We start from the raw sequence: 19,831 nt of genomic DNA on the forward strand, positions 1-19,831 counted from the left end.
ATTTTCTTTCACTGTTGTGCCCATCCCTTCTACGATATCTTCTACACCTGAGATTCTCTCTTCTATTTCTTGTATTCTGTTGGCGATAGTTACATCTGTAATTCTTGCCCTCTTTCCTAGGTTTTCCATTTCCAGGTTTGCCTCCATTTGTGTCTTCTTTATTGTTTCTAATTCCACTTTTAACTCTTGGATCACTTTATTCAATTTCTTCGCCTGTTTACCTGTGTTTTCCTGTATTTCTTTCAGTGAGTTATTGATATACTCCTTAAAGAACTCTATTATCTTCATGCTATAGGATTTTAGGTCAGCTTCCTAATTTTTAGGTGTGTTGTTGTATTCTGGGCTTGCTGTGGTGGGAGAACTGGGCTCCAGTGATGCCCACGTATATTGGTTTCTGTTGCTTACGGTCTTGCGATTGCCTTTCACCATCTGGATATCCCTGGTGTTTGTTGGTCTGGGTGATTATCTGGAGACTGCCTCTTTTAACCCTGGGTTGCTTCAGGTCTCCAGGTAGGCCTGCAGCCCTGGCTGTAGCAGACCACCTGTGGGACTACAGGAGGGGGAGAGGGGAGTTGGGGGAGGGGCTCTTCACAGGGGCAGAGAGGCTGCTGATCTGTTGCCTTGGCTACAGTAGATCTCCTGTGAGCCATCAGACTGTTGGGTAAACTGCTCTGAGTGCAGTGGGTTCTTTAAGATGGATCAGGATATGGTGTCCTCACTGGAGCAGACCAGTCAAGAGTCTGCCCTAGAAGAAAGTGGAAGGGGAGTAGTATTTGGGAGGATGGGAGTTTTGGTGACTGATGGGTCCCAAGTCTGCCAGGATCCCAGCAGCAGCTCTGGGACTACAGAGGTGGGGGAGGGGTGGGGCTCTTACTAACTGCCCTGAGTGCAGAGAGTTCTCTAGGATGAATCAGGATATGAATCAGGTGTATTCACTGAAGCAGACCAGGCAAGAGTCTGTCCTAGCAGAAAGGCCTAAAAATTCAATTAAACCAAATTTAAATTAAAATGATAATAAACCAAGAAGTATCAAGATTAATTCCAATATAAACTTGCTATTAAAGGAATAGGAAAGGAAAAAAAGATATAGTAGATTCCCTGCAGACAATGAAGATGCCCAGACATGAGAAATATACTTAAGACAATTCAAAACTCTGATGAGCTGTTCTCATATCAACATGTTGTTATGATAAAGTATTCTGACCAAAGCAACTTAATGTATTTGAGGGTTTATTTGGCCAGCACTACCAGGCCATCATCCTTCACTGAGGGAAACAGGAAATCAGACAAGTACTTAAAGCAAGGAATTCTACTTACTGTCTTGTTTCCCGGCTCATACCTAGCTTTTTTATAAAGCTCCAGACCTTTGCCTAGTGATAGTACCATATTAACAGAGGAGTCTGGGTCATCTTCCATTAGTTAATAATCAACACAATCCCACACAGTCATACCCACAGGCCATATGATCTGTGCAGCTCCTCAGTTGAGGCTTTCCTGACAGTCCCCCTTAACACAAATATACCATTCATTTTTTTCTTTTATTTATTATCTATTTATTTATTTAAAACTTCAGATTTTATTCCCCTCCCGGTCCACTCTCCAATTTTTCCACATCCCATACCTCCTCCCTGACCCCTTGTCTCCACGAGGATGTCCCCACCCCCCATCTCCCACCTGACCAGACCTCTAAACTCCCTGGGGCCTCCAGTCTTTTGAGAATAAGGTGCATCTTCTCTTACTGAACCCAGACCCAGCAGTTCTCTGCTGTATACGTGTTGGGGGCCTCATATCAGCTGGGGTATACTGCCTGGTTTGTGGCTCAGTGTCTGAGAGATCCCAGGGGTCCAGGTTAATTGAAATTGCTGGTCTTCCTACAGGGTCTCCCTCCTCCTCAGCTTCTTCCAGCTTTCCCCTAATATAACCACAGGGGTCAGCAGCTTCTGTTCATTGTTTGAGTGCAAATAATCTGCATCTGACTCTTTAAGCCGCTTGTTGAGTCTTTTGGAAGGCAGTCATGATAGGTCCCTTTTTGTGAGCCTCAGTAATAGTATCAGGCCTAGGGCCCTTGAGCTGGATCCCACTTTGGGCCTGTCGCTGGACCTTCTTTTCCTCAGGCTCCTCTCCATTTCCATCACTGCAGTTCTTTCAGACAAGAACAATTATGGGTCAGAGTTTTGACTGTGGGATGGCACCCCCTCCCTCACTTGATGTCTTTCTGCTGGAGGTAGGCTCTACAAGTTCCCTCTCCCCACACAAATATACCATTCTTAAACCATAATCTTGCCTTTTGAGTCCTCAAGATCTCATGCTAGCATCATATACAATCACAGCCCAACTTTAAAAGTCTCACACTCTTAAAATTTTCAACAAAGTTCACAGTATCTCAAAAATCTCTTAACTGAAACATCCCACAAAATCAAAAACTATTTTCATACTTCTTATTCCAGAAGAGAAGAACTGGGGCATAGGATTAACCAAATCAACACAAACAGGAATAGAAATCCAATTTTATAGTTCAGTGTCTAAAACCTGGAACACACTAATGATCTGGGCTCCAAAGGGCTTGGTCAATTCCACTTTTCCAACTCTGCCATCTATTGTCTATATAGCTTCTCACAGGTTTAGGAGAGCTCTATTCCACACTTTCCACTGTCCTGTGATTTCCAATATTCTGGATTCTCTACTACAATTTATATTGCATCTGTACCAATGGCCTCTCTTCATGGACTATAACCCTGATACAAGGTGCCAATCCTAGATTCTCTTCATGACTCTTTCAAATATTGAAGCTTTCATGACTTCAAAATCAGTACCACATAGGGACTCTTACAGAGTGTGAAGTCTTGCTGCCAACTGAGGTAGCCTTGGCCACCTTAAGACCACAGCTTTGGTTTTCTGATCCTGAGGAAATATGTTCCAATTCCCAAAAGTTTTCACTTCAATTATGCTGATCTCTTACTGATCATAGCTTAAACTTAGTCCCATCCAATCAACATCCCATTTTTTCTCAGTGAAGTACATACTGATCTCTTGTAAATCACAGCTAATTCCTCAACACTAGCATGACCAGCACATGCAGTTCTTAACCAAAACATCATATGAATGGCCCCAGTTCAGTCCATGACATCATCCTCTAGTTTTCCACAAGAACATCTTGCCGAGTTCTGAGCACCCATATTGTCCAGCACCGTGCTCAAAAATGCTTCTGCAATCCTCCAACAAAAGAGCCCAGAGCATAAAAGCCACGTATTCAGATCTTTCACAACAATGCTTCACTTCTTGGTGTCGATTTTTGTTATACTTTCATTGCTATGATGAAACACTCTGACAAAAGCAACTTAGGAAAGTAAATGGTTTACTTGGCTCAGACTTCCATGCCACAGTTCACTGAGTAACGCCAGAACAGGAACTCAAGTAAGAACTTGAAACAGAAACCATGGAGGAATCCTGCTTGCGTCAAGCTCTCCGACCCATGTTTAGATAGCATTATGATATAGCCCATGACCATCTGGGTAAGGATTGCACTACATACACTGAAATCAATAATAAAGACAATTTTCCATAAGCCAATCTTACGTGCACAATTCCTTGATTGATGTTCTGCTTTCCAATTACTTTAGGCTTTATTTAGTTGACAATCAAAGATAAGTAAGATACATGGTATTTCAAAATAAGCTAAAAAACATTCAGAGGATAATTTAAGTAAAATAGCAAATCAGAACCAGAAAAGCAGAAATTACATGGATGAGAAAATTTATTTATATAACTTTTTAAAAATAAGGATGATCCTGGGAGGCAGAGGCAGGCGGATTTCTGAGTTTGAGGCCAGCCTGGTCTACAGAGTGAGTTCCAGGACAGCCAGGGCTGTACAAAGAAACCCTGTCTCAAAAAAACCAAATCCCCCCCCCCAAAAAAAAGATCTTGGTATGGTGACTATGGTAATGTGAATGATAGCTTACCCTCAGAGGTTCACATGTTTAAATACTTGGTCTCCTGTTGGTGGAACTGTTTGAGAAGAATAGGAGGTGTTGCCTTGTTGGAGAAGGTAACACTGGAGGTAGACTGTGCAGTTTCAAAAGCCCATGCCATTCCTGGTTGTTTCTATATGTCTCTTACTTGTGTATCAGATGTAAGATCTCAACTACTTCTCCAGGACTACGCCTGCCTGCTGCCTTGCTCTCTCTTACAATACCCATAGATTCACCCTTTGAAACTGTAAGCCTCAATAAACTATTTGTTCTGAAAGTTGCCTTGGTCACAGTATCTTATCACAGCAATAAACAAAAACACCTGAGATAATGCCATGTGCCTTTAATTCCAGCATTTTGGAGGTAGAAGCAGGCATATCTCTCTAAGTTAGAAGTCAGCTTGATCTACATAGAGTTCCAGGCCAGCCATGGTAACATAGTGAGACACTGCCTCAAGAAGTAATTAATAACTAAATAAAAATAATGACGATAAGAGAAGAATAAAAGGAAATAAGTGCAGTAGCATGTTAACATTTGGACAGTAAAGAAAACTGGAAATTTTATAAGCAAGAAGAAATGAATAAAAGCAAAGAGAAACAAAGGGGGAAAAAGATAAATATTGAAGTTGAGCAAAGGAAGTTCAAGATATGTATAATAGCAAACTCTGAAGAACCCCAAAGCAGAAGAGACAAAATGCAATATATTTCTTGAAATAAAAAATAACCATATTTGAAATTACACATGGCTGAGTAAAAAGACTCAAGGTGGCTGTACATCTATGAAGCTATTGTGTTTCTTTCACAGGAAATGCTCCTGTTGTAATGACTGATGTGGCTTCTGCCTCCTATATAGACAACCACTGATACATAACTCAGTACCTGGCATTGTCTTGGGCAACAGATCCTCAGATGTCTCTGTCTTAGCTAGTATTTTACTGCTGTGAAGAGACATCATAATCAAGGCAACTCTTACAAAGGTAAACATTTAATTGGGGCTGGCTTACAGTTTCCATTATCATCATGGCAGAAACCATGGAAACATCTAAGCAGACATGGGGCTGTAAGAGGCAATAGTTCTACATTTTGATCTAAAAGGAGTCTGTCATTTGCAAGCAGCCAGAAGGAGGGTCTGGATCACCCTGGCCAGACTTGAACATATATATGAAACCACAAAGCCCTGCATCCACAGTGACAAAGTTCCTCTAACAAGGCTACACCTTCTCCCTTAAGGGCACACGTCCTAATAGTGCCGTTTACTATGGGCCAAACATATTCAAACCAACACAGTCTCAGAGATTAGATTTGGAGATTCATTTAATATCCATGAACTAGAACAAAGTACTAACCTCTCTACCAAAGAAAACTGGGATCCTCAGAATCCATGATACAGTGGTATTCACAGTTACTAAAGTTATTGGGATAGAATGTCTACAGAAGCAGTAATACACATTCTAGAAAATGACTAAAGAGAAGAACTCTCTTCAGACATCTAGGGAAACAGTACACAGTATTATAAGTGGAAAAGTCATAGCATTAGCAATATTTTACGTCAAAAGAAAATGAAGTAACATACTTAAAATTCTCAAAAAAGAAAGAACATGAATAAAAGATTTCCTATACAACCAAATAGATCTTTAAATACCAAGAAAATAAACTGTTGCCAATTCACCAAAACCTCAAAACATGTAGTTCCTGTGAGCCCTTCCTACGAAAGTTTCTAGTACTAAGGTAACCATTGTGTTAGCCTAGCCACATGTGGCCTTATAGATTTTAATTGTAATGAGTTAACTTCAGTAAAATTAAAAGCTCACCACTTCAGCCAGATTAGCTAGACCTTAGATGTTAGGGAGTTGTATGTGACTAACATTATCCTACAGAACAGTAGGTAGCATGGTCTTATTGAATGAGACCACCAAACTGACCAAGGGGACCCTGAAACAAGGACTCACAGTATTAAATATATATTTGGTGAGTAATGAAGGCCAAAGAAGGTTAAAAGGTAGAGGGAGCAGTATGGAATGTTCTTATAATCTTAGAGCTTAGATATAGTAAAGCCACTGCTACTCTGAAACTGTGATGTGTATTATAATGTATCACAAAACATATACAGTTATGAAATATTTCACTTATGCCATTCACTTAACCATCAGGGGCCTCAGTGCAGAAGAAAATGCTGATAAGCAAAGGAGAAAAAACCAAAATCCTTTAGCCTGAACTGGAAAGCAGAGGTGACGATGAACGCCTGTGATCTCAGCACTGCAAAAGTGGAGGCAGGAGGATTCTGTGTTTCAGGGTATCCTGTGCTACCTAATATTGATATGCTATCAAAAAATTGATATCCCTTAGGCAAATTAATGCATCTGAGGAAATGGGAAAATGAACCTAAAAATAAGGTAGACTAAAGTCTCATGCACTAGCCAATTTTATTCAGCGCATCAGACAATTTATACTCTGAGAGCTAAGAAGAATCACTCTGCTGTTCAGGTTCTGCTTCCCTGGTCTTATTGTCAGGATCAGCCCAAGATCAAAGAGACTTCAGGCAGCTGTGTGCACAAGAACAGACTCTTGGGAGGCAGCTGCAGTGAGACAGCTCATTTAATGAGGGGGGAGGGGGACAAAGACTACTTAAACCTTTGGAGGGTGAGTAGGAGTTTTCAATGAGTGTACATCATTGCCCAGGGACAGGGTGCTGGGGATGCCTCATTTACATAAGGAGGAATTCCAGGTGCTGCTGGACATGATCTTATAAAGGGAGAGGAAGGTGCTACAAAACCTCCGGTGGGGCAAAGGTTGGGGTGCAGGGAAGGCCATGAACACCAGGACAGAAAGGCCCTAGGCAAGTGAGGGAGCGACCTTACTCCTGCCAATCTCAAGGTGAGATTTCCAAGGTTTCCACATGCCTTGGACTTCTCTTACTCCCGGCTAGCTTCCCCCATCCCCATCCCATGGCTTCCTGGCCCCACACCACATGAGTAAAGTATACAACCACAAGGATAAGCCACACATAGCAAAAACAATTTTTCCATGGAGGCATATAAACAAATAACAATAGCCAGTTGTAATGAATAATCTAAAGTAAACTCACTCCTATCTGCTATACTTGGGAGGAGCACAAAAGCAAATTCCAAGAAAAGCTGCATGGTTTGTGGAGAAACTGAAGTCACAAGACTCCCGTCTTGTTTTCTTGGAGTTTTCTCACAGGTACTCAGAATTCCCCTCACACAACTCCATCTGTGTACTGACACTAGAAATAGAACCACAAACAACTAAAGGATGTTGGAAGCAGAAGTTGTCTTACCCAGGGAAGACAATACCAATTAATTATCCAATATCAAATGATCAGCCCTGAAAACATATACATACAAGTAATATTATACAAGATGAACAGGTTATATTTAATATTTACACACACACACATACACATGTACACACAACAATAACAACAACAACAACAACAGTTAAGGAAAAAGAGGCCATAAATTTGGAAGAAAGCAAGCAGAGGCAGGTGCATGAAAGGTTTGGAGAGAGGAAAAGAAAGGGAGAAATTATATAATTATATTATCTCAAAAATATTTATAAGAAATATACAGTATTCAGTGAGGTGGAAAACTGGTCAGATTCAGAGAATCTGCAGGGAAACACAGACCTAGGTTCCAAGGGATGCAAAGGACTGCCAAGGCCTGGAGCCAATATCCCCAACCCTATCTGTGAAGACAGGACAAGAATGTGTGAGCAGACTGCCCTGGGGTAAAATTAACATTCACAACTTTGACCCCTGAAAGACCTCCAGAATCAGTGATCTGACTATCCATGTGTGGCAAAAGGCAACCAGTAATCAGGCAAGAGTTCAGGCAATCATTCAGACTCTTGAGTCTCATGAGCTAATGACTGAGCTAGCCAGGCACTAGATTAAACTCTCCTCCTGTGTACCACTCATCCTTGCTTCTCTCCCTCTCTCTCTCTCCCTCTGTCTCTCTCTCTCCCTCTCCCTCTTCCTCTCACTCTCCCTCTTCCTCTCCTTCCCCTCCCCTCCCCCCCCTCCCTCCCCCTCTCATTTCCTAGGTTGTCTTGGTGCTTTGGGGTTTGTTGCTTGCTTGTTTGCTTGTTTATGATCCCGGGTGGCCTGGAACTCTATATGTAGAGCAGTCTGGCAGGGAACTCACAGAGCTCCACCTGCCTCTGCCTCCCAACTGCTGGGCTGAAAGTGTATGCTACCATATCCAGCAATCCTTTCTTTTTTAATTTCCCTGTTGTGGTGGTTTGAATGAGAATGGTCCCACAGGCTCATACGCGTGAATACTTAGTCCCTAGTTGGTGGAACTGTTCTGGGAGGATTGGGAGATAAAGCCTTGTTGGACATTTGAGTTTCAAAGACTAATAACAGTTCCAGTCTCTATCTCTGCTTCTCCCTCTACCTCTATCTCTTTTCCTTCCTCCTTCCCTTCCTCCTTTCCTCCCTTCCTTCCTCCCCCTCTCCCTTCCTACCTTTACTGCCTGCAGGTCAGGATTGAAGCTCTTAGTGACTTCTCCAGCACCATGCCTGCCTGACAACACACTCCCCAGCATGGTGATGTGAATAAACCTGAGACTGTAAGAAACTGCCCAAATACATGTTCCCTATTATTAATTGCCTTAGTCATGGTGTCTCTTCAAAGCAACAGAAAAATGACTAAGACGCTGGCTTATATCCTTTTCCAAAGAGTATAAGCTAGGCCTAAGCCTCACTCTGCTTTTCTGCTCTGCACTCGTCCTGCAATGAGCAGCAGCTCTTGGTATAACGCACTGTTGATGCCCCTGAAGTCCCTGAAGTGTCTGGAGTGTAAGGACTGCTATTTGAAATCATGCAACTAGTACAGAAGATTCAGCCTGGTACCTTGCACATGAGTGCCACGGAGAAAAGCAATACCTCAGCCCTACCTACCATGAAGACTTAGTCTTTCTTGAACACTGAGAACCTTTCCACTAAAAGAAGGGATTTATTTTAAAATCCAGCCTACATTCCAACACAAAATCACAACAAACAGAAAAAAGGAAGGCAATGTGATTCCTCCAAAAATTCATAATCCCACCGTAATGTCCTTCACAAGAGCATGCTAAATAAAAACGCAAAGAATTCAAAGAATCACTGTGTTCAAAGAAATCAAAGAGAATAGAAATAAACTCAAAAGAACAGTAACAATTAAGTAAAGTAGGAGTAAGGAAGTCAATCCCAGATATAAAAGCAGAATTTAACAAAGAGAAACGCTAGGTAAACACACTAAAATATTGTAAGGAAAAGATGTGCACAGAATATTTGAGATCTAAGAGTCAGTATGTAAAGATCAACTTCATGCATCATTGGTGTTGAAGAATTTCATGCTGTATAGTCATAACAGAACTTATATAATAAATACATATTATATATTATAATTACATATATAGTGACCTCCTAGGGCATGAGGCACATATGTGGCACATAGATTCACATGCAAGCAAAACAGCCATGAACACTGATAAATAAATATATATGACTTATTAAATGACTGTCTCAGCTGGTCTTCAGAATCAAAAATCCTGAAGAAGTAAGCTCTAACGCCAGTGAAGGAATGGGCTTGCTAGGGAGAATGAGAGCAAGCAGGCAAAGAAAGAGCCTTTGTAATGGCTGCCAGCAGAAGGTGTGGCCCAGATTGAAGGTGGATCTTCCCACCTCAAATGATCTGGATTAGATGTGGGTCTTCCCACTTCAATTGACCTAATTAGGGAAAAAATCCTCAAAGACATGCCTAATAATTTAGGTTTTAAGTCCAGATGCATATGCTAAAGACATAAAAGCAATTCTCAATAAAAAATTATGGCAGAGAATTTTCCAAACCTAGTGAACAAGATACCAAGCCAATCACAAGAGGCTTTTAAACGCCATGATTTAAAAAATAACAATAATAAAGGAATTTATGACCACTAACCTAGCCTACAGAAAATACTACAAGTGGGGATGGAGAAATGCCTCAGACAAGACTGGAGAGGAATTGCCTCATGTTATACTATAGCCAAAACCCAAAATATTCAGAATAAAGAAAATATATCAAGAGTTACAAAGGAAAAGCATCAAGTCACATATAAAAACAGCCTACTCGGGATAGCAGCATGTTTCTCAACCGAAAGTTTAAAAACAGGAGGCACTAGAGCAGAATTTTTCATTCTCTGAAAGATAATGGCTACCAATCCAGACTACTCTATCCAGCAAAGCCATCTGTTGTAATTAAAAGAAAAAGAAAAACTTCCCATGATAAAAATAACCTAAAGGAATTCATGACCACTAACCTGGTCTTACAGAAAATACTAGAAGTGGGCCTGGAGAGATTGCTCAACAGTTAAGAACACTGGCTACTCTTCTAGGAGGCTGGGTTTAATTCCCAGCATCCACATTGTGACTCACAGTAGTCTAAACTCTAGGCCCAAGAGAACCAATACCCTCTAGTGCCCAGGGCACCAGGTATGCACATTCAGACAAAATATCCATGCACAATAATAGATGGATAGATAGATAGATAGATACATACATACATATATACATACATACATACATGCATACATACATACATAGGTAGATGCATAGATGCATATACATAGATATGTAGATATGTAGATACATAGACATATGGACAGATGATTAATAGATAGCAGATAGATGATTCATACATACATACATACATACATACATACATACGTAGTATTGGAAGAAATAGTTTAGACCAAAAACAAAGATAAACACATCTATGAAGCCATATTAAAAAAATAAACACTAAAACAATAGTTAGGGTTAGGGTTAGGGTTACAGTTAAGGTTAGGGTTAGGAATACCAGGACAGGGAAGCAGGAGAGAGTTGATTGGGGAACAGGGGGAGGGGAGATGGCTTATGGGATTTTCAGGGGGGACCAGGAAAGGGGAAATCATTTGAAATGTAAATAAAGAATATATCTAATAAAAAAGAAAAAAATAAAACTCACAATGTATGTGAACTGTATAAAAAAAGAAAATGACTCCTCCACTGCTGGTGGGGTTGCAAATTGGTACAACCACTCTGGAAAGCAGTCTGGCGGTTCCTCCGAAAACTGGGCACCTCACTTCCAGAAGATCCTGCTATACCACTCCTGGGCATATACCCAGAGGATTCCCCACCATGTAATAAGGATACATGCTCTACTATGTTCATAGCAGCCCTATTTATAATTGCCAGATGCTGGAAAGAACCCAGGTATCCCTCAACAGAAGAGTGGATACAAAAAATGTGGTATATCTACACAATGGAGTACTATTCAGCCATTAGAAACAATGAATTCATGAAATTCTTAGGCAAATGGATGGAGCTAGAGAACATCATACTAAGTGAGGTAACCCAGACTCAAAAGGTGAATCATGGTATGCACTCACTAATAAGTGGTTATTAACCTAGAAAACTGGAATACCCAAAACATAATCCACACATCAAATGAGATACAAGAAGAAAGCAGGAGTGGTCCCTGGTTCTGGAAAGACTCAGTGAAACAGTATTTGGCAAAACCAGAACGGGGAACTGGGAAGGGGTGGGAGGGAGGACAGGGGAAGAGAAGGGGGCTTACGGGACTTTCGGGGAGTGGGGGGGGGCTAGAAAAGGGGAAATCATTTGAAATGTAAATAAATTATATCAAATAAAAAAAAAAAGAAAAAAAAAAAAAAAAAAAAAAAAAGAAAAATGCGAATCAAAAAAAAAAAAAAAAAAAAAAAAAAAAAAAAAAAAAAAAAAAAAGAAAATGAGAAATAGGAAACTAATAATTACTACAATATCAATAAAATGGAAAATTAATGCACACATTTCAATAACAATTATAAAGTATTATTGCTTTTAATTTCCTAATCAAAAGAAACATACTAGCAAGGTAAGTCAAAAAGTAGATTCTGTTTTTCCCTAGCTGAATTGTCTTGTCTGGCCTCAGTGGGAAAGGACATAGCCTAGTCCTGCTCAGAGGAGAAGAGGAGGGAGGTTGGAGGGAGGGGGTTAGAGAGAGGGAGGTATAAGGGTAAGAATGGAAGGAGGGGAGGGAATGGGGGCTGTGATTAAGACGTAAAATGAATAAATAAATAAATAATAAATAAATAAATAAATAAATAAATAAATGGGGGAAAAGAAGGATTTGTCAATTTCTTGTCTCTTAAGCAATGATCCTCATGATGAAAGATGGGCATAGTAGCTGAAAGAATGGATGGGTTATGCTAAGCAGTGGTACTTTAAAACAAGCATGTGTCACTCTTCTAACATGTGACAAAGTAGACTTCTGCCAAAGTTAATCAGAAAGGATAAGCAAAGGTGTGTCAGCCTGAACAAAGGAATTGGTCACAGAAAGAACCCTGAACACAGGTGCACCCGACAAATACTACTATGTGTGAAGATACAGATTAACCTCACCCAGCAATAATGAATAACCTCAGTGTGCTCCTGAATAAATACTTCTTCCTGACAAAACGACTGAAATGACACCATAGTCAAACAGACTTTCCAGACTCCTATAGAATATTCTAGTCAAATACTACAGAATATATTTTTCCACAGCCCATGGAATTTCCTGTAAAATATAGCATAAGCCAGGACATCAAGGAAGTCTTAACAAATACAGGGAAATTGAAATGATTTCTTATACTCTCTCTGAGCACAATGGAATGAAACCAGAATTCAATAACAAGAAAAACTATAAACTTTACACAAACTTGTGAAGATTGACCAGCACGCTATTGAATGATGTATGGTCATCAATGAAATCAAGAAGGAAAAGTTTTAAATACTATAATTGAATAAAAACAAAAACACAACAACAGACTAAGAAACCTGTGGGATACAGGAAAACCAACTCTAAGAGAAATATATGCTTACAACTCAACTACTTGCTTAAAACGATCACTGCTTAGGATGTCGCTTTGGTGGGTAGAATGCCTGCCAAGCAAACCGAAAGCCTTGGGTTCAATTCCCCAGAAACTCCTGGTGGCACACATGCCTGAAATCCCAGTTGCTCCAGAAGCAGGGTCAGGAGTCCAGCATCCCCGTGGGCCTCAGCCAGCCCCATTTCCAAGCCACCACAGAGCACCAAGGCTAGACTGTTGCTCTTCCTTCAGTCTAGCAAAATGGCTTAGCAGGTATAAGTGCTTGTCATACAAATCTGATGAACTGAGTTCAATCCCCATATCTATGGGGTGGGGAGGAAGAGAATCACCACCCAAAAGTGGTCCTCTGACCTTCATACCATGGTACACACAGGCCCAGTTCACATATATTCATCATACACACACACACACACACACACACACACGTACAATAGCAACAATTATTAATAAATAAATATTTTTGTTATTTTCTGTATTGACACTGGGTCTCTATGCGTCCCTGGCTTTGATAATCACTATGTAGATCAGGGAAGCTCTAGCTCAGAGACCCATCTGCCTCTGCCTCGTGAGTGCTAAGATCAAAGGTGTGAGCCGCCATGCCCAGATATTAATAAATAAATAAATAAAAACTCACCAGAGTAATCTTAAATAAAAGAGCAATGATTCCCCTTAGGGTATTTGAAAACAAGAGTAAACCAAACCCATAATCAGCAGGGAGAAAGAAATAATTATGATCAGGACAGAAATTAATAAAATGAAAGCAAACAAACAATTTTTTAAAATCAATGAAAAATGAATTGCTTCTTTGAAAAGATCAAAACAATATCAACATATCCTTAACTAAACAAAACAAAAGAGTAGATCTAAATTAATAAAATTAGAAATGAAAAGCAGTTATTACCAGTGAAATAAGAAACCCCTAGTATATACACACCTTAAAAATGCATACTCTAGAGGTTGGAGAGATAGCTCAGCACGTAAAAGCACTGGTTACTCTTCCAGAAGTCATGAGTTCAATTCCCAGCAACCACATTGCTCACAACCATCTGTAATTAGATTCAATGTCCTCTTCTGGTGTGTCAGTGGCAGCGTGCTTACATACATTAAATAAATAAATCTTTAAAAAAAAATACTTGTACTCTACTAAAGTGAAAATCCAAAGCAAAACAAAAAAAGATGACTTTCTAGATGTATATGACCTATCAAAATAAATAATCTGTTTGGAGATATATATAAAGAAAAAATATTGAATCACAGCCAACAAAGCTGAAAGGAGTTGGAGATCTGAAGAATACTTAAACATTAGGCATGGAGATACATCTCCATAGGTTGGAGTTTGCCCAGCTGGTTTGCTTTGGTCCCGTATTTCCTCATTATGTTCCCTCTCTTCCCTTTTGGAACCTAAACTCTTATCCCAATAGAACTTAAGGTCTAGGGAACAGGAAGCAAAACTTTTCTTAATGAGTCACTAGGGGTGACAGTGAATGGTCCCATTCCCTTTTCTGCCCCTTGATTTCTGGACCTGTGGATCCCAGCTATAAAAAAAACCATACCATATTTTTGGATGCTGATTCAAAGCATATACTGCCTTCTGGAAAATCTTGCCCCAGTCCTCCAGGCTGATGGCACTTAACTGGTATAGTAACTGTGTCTTCAAAAGGGCATTCTATCTTCCTATGGGGCCACTGTTATACTTCTCTGGCTATAAAGTCAGTTTCTTGGTCAGAAACAATACTTTGTGGAAAACCATGATGGTGAATAAGGGATTCTGTAAGTCCATGAATAGTGGGTTTTGGCAGAAGCATTAAGTTCAGGAAAGGAAAATCCATATCCACAATAAGAACCTACTCCAGTAAGGACAAAGTGTTTACATTCCACAGAGAAAGTGGTCCAACATAGTCAACCTGCCACCAGGTTGCTGGCTGGTCAGCCTGGGGAATGGGGCCATATCTTGGCTCAGTGTTGGCCGCTTCTGTTGGCAGATTTGTACACAACAACTGTAGCCAGGTCAGCCTTGCATCAAGACCTAGTCAGAGTTTACACACCTTCTGATGAAAGAGCACATGTCTTATAGTTGTGTCAAAGGAACTGAATCTGAGTCTAGTTGATGCTCTGGAAAGGGAAACAAACTACAGAAATTAAATGGTCAAGATACACATTCAATTGATTCATGCATTGTAAATTGAGTGGGAGTACAGTTCACACTGACCTAAGCTCTGGGTTCAGTCCATAGCATGTACTCACACATAACATACATGCATGATTCAACAATCATATTTAGGTGACCAATTTAGATGATGATAGTTTAAAATGTAGAGAGTGTTACATACACATTCAGATAGATGTTACTTGTGAGTGGGAGACAGGGGCAAGGCACATGTAGGGGATCTGGAATGACTAAAATGTGTGTGTGTGTGTGTGTGTGTGTGTGCGCGCGCGCGCGCTGCGCGCGTGTGTGTTTTCAGTGCTAGAGCCCATCACATACTTGGCAAGAGATCTACTTTGGGGGATGTAGAGATAAACCTGGTGGAGGAAGAAGTGGAACAGAGAGCCAGCCCTGGCTTCTATGACTCCTTGAAGAGTCCTGGTCCACTGTACACAGTGCATGATCTTACATGGCTCCCAGCATCCCAGTGAGACCACAGAAAGGACTCAAGGCCAGGGCAGTGTGACTGCTTCCCCTGTCTTCATGGAAATTTCCACAGGAGATTGGCTCCTCCCCTACAGGCTCCTGGATAGGGGAGTCAGATTCTATCAGGTTGCCTGATTTGCCCTTGAATACATACACATACCTAAAAAGTATATATAAAAGGCTATATAAGCTCACGTAATAAACAGTAAATTAGACCTGCACTTCGATGCTAGCCTCCAGTGTCTGAATCCCAGGCATCATGGGCTCATCTCCACTTTCCCTCTACTTCCCAGTCCCTGTTCCCACAATCTACCACTAAACCCTGAACCATAACCCTCACTCTTAGACTTTTACCTCTTGGCTCAATGGCTAATTAGAAAGATATTCACCCTATTCACCTATATTCACCCTATTGTAAATCACTACAGTATTAAAAGCTAATGTTTGAAAGCAGATATTTTAAAAATTTTAAATTTGCTTATTTTACATATATGAATGTTTTTCTTGACTGTATGTATATGTACCACATGTATGTCTGGTGCCCATGGAAGTCAGAAGAGGGCTTTGGATCCCTTGAAACTGGAGTTACAGATGACTGTGAGTCATGTGGGTGCTGGGAACTTAAGGTCCTCTGCAAGAGCAGAAAGTACTCCTAATTACCAAGCCACATGTAATGCATATAATGTATTTTGATCAAATATGTCTCCCATTTCCTCTTTTCCATTTTCTCTCCCCATCCCCTATCCATTTCATTTACTGTTTGTTTGTTTGTTTGCTTGCTTGCTTTTGGTTTTAGACATATTGAATCCATTTAGTGTATTGGTTGTCAACCTTTTGACCTGCAACCTTCTAACACAGCTCCTCATGCTGTGGCAACCCCCCCCAACCATGAAATTATTCCCATTGCTACTTCATAACTGTAATTCTGCTACTGTTATGAATTGTAATGTAATTTTTTACACGGGTTGAGAACCACTGATTTTGTGATTCCTGTGTGTGCACGGGTGTGAGACTGCCTACTAGAGTGTAGGGAGCCCTTCAGAGTTAGTATCTGTGATGGTTTGTATATGCTCAGTCCAAGGAGTGGCACTACTAGAAGGTGTGACCTTGTTGGAGTAGGAGTAGGTGTGAAACTCACTGTGGGTGTGGGCTTTAAGACCGTCATCCTAGCTTCCTGGAAGCCAGTCTTCCACTAGCAGCCTGCACCATGCCTGCCTAAATGCTGCCATGCTCCCACTTTGATGATAATGGACTGAACCTCTACATCTGTAAGCCAACCCTGATTAAATGTCCTTTATAAGACTTGCCATTGGCCATGGTGTCTGTTCACAGCAGTAAAACCTGAACAAAGACAGTATCCCTGAAGAAAACTTACTCTTCCTCTCCCAGAAGCTATCAACAGCCAATAACTTGTCGGCTCAGTGTGGGACTCCATGTGGCCCACCTACCTCCCCCCCCCCCCCCCCCCCCGTCCATGCAGTCCCAGCAGCTGTGCATGAGTATGTGCAAAAGCCCTGTCGGGTCCAGCAAATGATGCTTCTCTGCAGAGATACACTATTGTATGATTCTTAAAATCTTTCCACTCATTCTTCCATATGATCCCTGAGCCTTGGCAAGTGGTGTGACATCAAATGTGCCATTTAGAGTTAGTACTTCAGGGTCTCTTATTCTCTACACGTTGGCCAGTTGTGGGTCTCAGCCTTAATCACCATCTACTGAAAAGAAAAAAAAAAAAGAAGCCTGTCTGGTAAGAGTTAAGAGAGATGCAATAATCTAGTGTAAAGATAAGAACTTCAGTGGGTGGCCGTTTAATGCTATGTTCATTTTATAGAATAATAACATTAGGGTCTCCCCTAGGCCTGTGACTTAGCCAGACACAGGTTTTGGGCCTGGTTAACTGTATCAGGCATGAGCAGGACTTTGTGAAGCAGGATTTAAATCCAATCAGAAAGTGGTTGATTATTGTGTTGGTAGAGTAAGAATGGCACCCACAGATTTTGTGCTTGGATGCTTACTCATAGGGTGTGGTGGTTTGCATTGGTATGGCCCCCATAGACTGGAGTGCTTGAATGCTTGGTCAATGGGGAATGGCACTATTAGGAAGTGTAATCTTGTTGGAGTAGGTTAACTTTGTTGGAGGAAGTATGTCTTTTTGGGAATGAGCTTTGAGGTCTCTTATTCACGAGCTACAACCAGTGTAGCACACAGTCTCCTTCTGCCTGTGGATTACAGTATAGAACTTTCAGCTCTTTCTCTTGTACCATGTCTGCCTAGATGCTGCCATGCTTCTCACCGTGATAATAATGTACTACACTTATGAAATGTAATTGAATGTTTTTCTTTATAAGAGTTGCCTTGGCAGGGGAAGGGGGAATGGGATAGGGGATTTCAAAAGGGGAGGGAAAATATTTGAAATGTAAATAAAGAAAATATCCCACCAAAAAATTAAGTAAGTAAGTAAGTAATTTTAAAAAGAGTTGCCTTGGTCATGGTGTCTTTTCAGAGCAATGGAAACCCTAACTAAGACATAGGAAATGGCACTCTTAGGAGGTGTGGCCTTGTTGGGGTAGGTATAGCCTTGTAAGAAAAAGTGTGTCGCTGATGGTGGGCTTTGAAGTCTCAGAAGCTCAAGCCAGGCCCAGTGTCACCCTCTCTTCCTGCTGCTCGAGGATCCAGATGTAGAACTCTCAACTACCTCTTAGGTACCACATCTGTCTGTGTGCCACCATGCTTCCCACTATGATGACAATGGACTAAACCTTTGACCTTTAAGCCAGCCCCAAATTAAATGTTTTTCTTTATAAGACTTCTTATGGTCACGGTGTCTCTTCACAGCAATAGAAACCCTAAGACAGTTTCTACAGTACTACCCTTGCACAAATGCACATATCGTGCCAAGCCAGTCATTATTGCTACTTGCAGGGTTTACATCTGGGTAAGAAAGTTGATCGTTTTTTCTCCATAGTAACATAAATAGAATGTTCTAACACTGTGAAAGCTAACCAGTAAGAAAGCAGCATCCAGGTCAGTACAGACTTGATATCCCCATGTCCTATGATTCGAGCATATATTGTACTCAGCAACAGGCTCTTACTATGAAGTCCTGGTGGGTAATCAAGACCTTTGGCAATGGCCTGAAATGTTTGGAGAGGTTTATGGGACCCTCCTGATGATTGTCAACTCAGGAGGAGATAACCCACACTTGGCACTGAGCTGTTTATTTGGATCCCTATGTTGTTTGAGAGAGGTTTTGTCCTCCAATCATAGGTTATGGAGTAGATTTTTACTAATTAATTCACCACTATGGGCATTCATATAGGTGTGTGTATTTTGTAAAACAATTACGTGGCAGTACTTTCATTCTCTCTCTCTCTCTCTCTCTCTCTCTCTCTCTCTCTCTCTCTCTCTCTCTCTCTCTCTCCCTCCCTCCCTCCCTCCCTCCCTCCCTCCCTCCCTCCCTCTCTACACCACCACCACTTTTTCGGTGCTTCTGGAGATAAACCCAAAGCCTCAAACATGCTAGGCAAGAAGGGTCCTAGTCCTAAAAATGGTGTCCTTGCCGTAGCAAATCATTTCAGAGGCTGGTGCTCACAATGCCAGTATTATTCAGATAAATGCTTTGCTCTCTGCCTGTAAAGCAGAAAGTACTATGGAAGTGTGTTTTTGTCTAGCAGGAAAGTAGTCCTACATCAGAACTTTAGTGGATTTATCATATGTCCACAGAAAATACCATCACAATACTCTCTATGGAGAGAGACACAGAGACAGAAAGAGACAAAGAGAGAGAGACTAAGACAAAAAGAAAGAAAGAAAGAAAGAAAGAAAGAAAGAAAGAAAGAAAGAAAGAAAGAAAGAAAGAAAGAAAGAAAGGAAGAAAGGAAGGAAGGAAGGAAGGAAGGAAGGAAGGAAGGAAGGAAGGAAGGAAGGAAGGAAGGAAGGAAGGAAGGAAGGAAGGAAGGAAGGAAGGAAGGAAGGAAGGAAGGAAGAAAAAGAAAGAAGGAAGGAAAGAAAGAAAGAAAGAAAGAAAGAAAGAAAGAAAGAAAGAAAGAAAGAAAGAAAGAAAGAAAGAAAGAAAGAAGGAAGGAAGGAAGGAAGGAAGGAAGGAAGAAAAAGAAAGAAGGAAGGAAAGAAAGAAAGAAAGAAAGAAAGAAAGAAAGAAAGAAAGAAAGAAAGAAAGAAAGAAAGAGGCAGACAGATAGACAGACGATATAGAAGAGAAAATAAAAAGAAACTGAGCATCAGGACTAGAATCGATTATAGATAAGGCCTGTGAATCAAATCCAACCTGTCACTGTCTGCATGCTTTATATTTGTAGCATGTTGGGGGGAAAAATCGGAAA

Source organism: Apodemus sylvaticus, chromosome 3 (genome assembly GCF_947179515.1).
Source record: "Apodemus sylvaticus chromosome 3, mApoSyl1.1, whole genome shotgun sequence".
NCBI lineage: Eukaryota > Metazoa > Chordata > Mammalia > Rodentia > Muridae > Apodemus > Apodemus sylvaticus.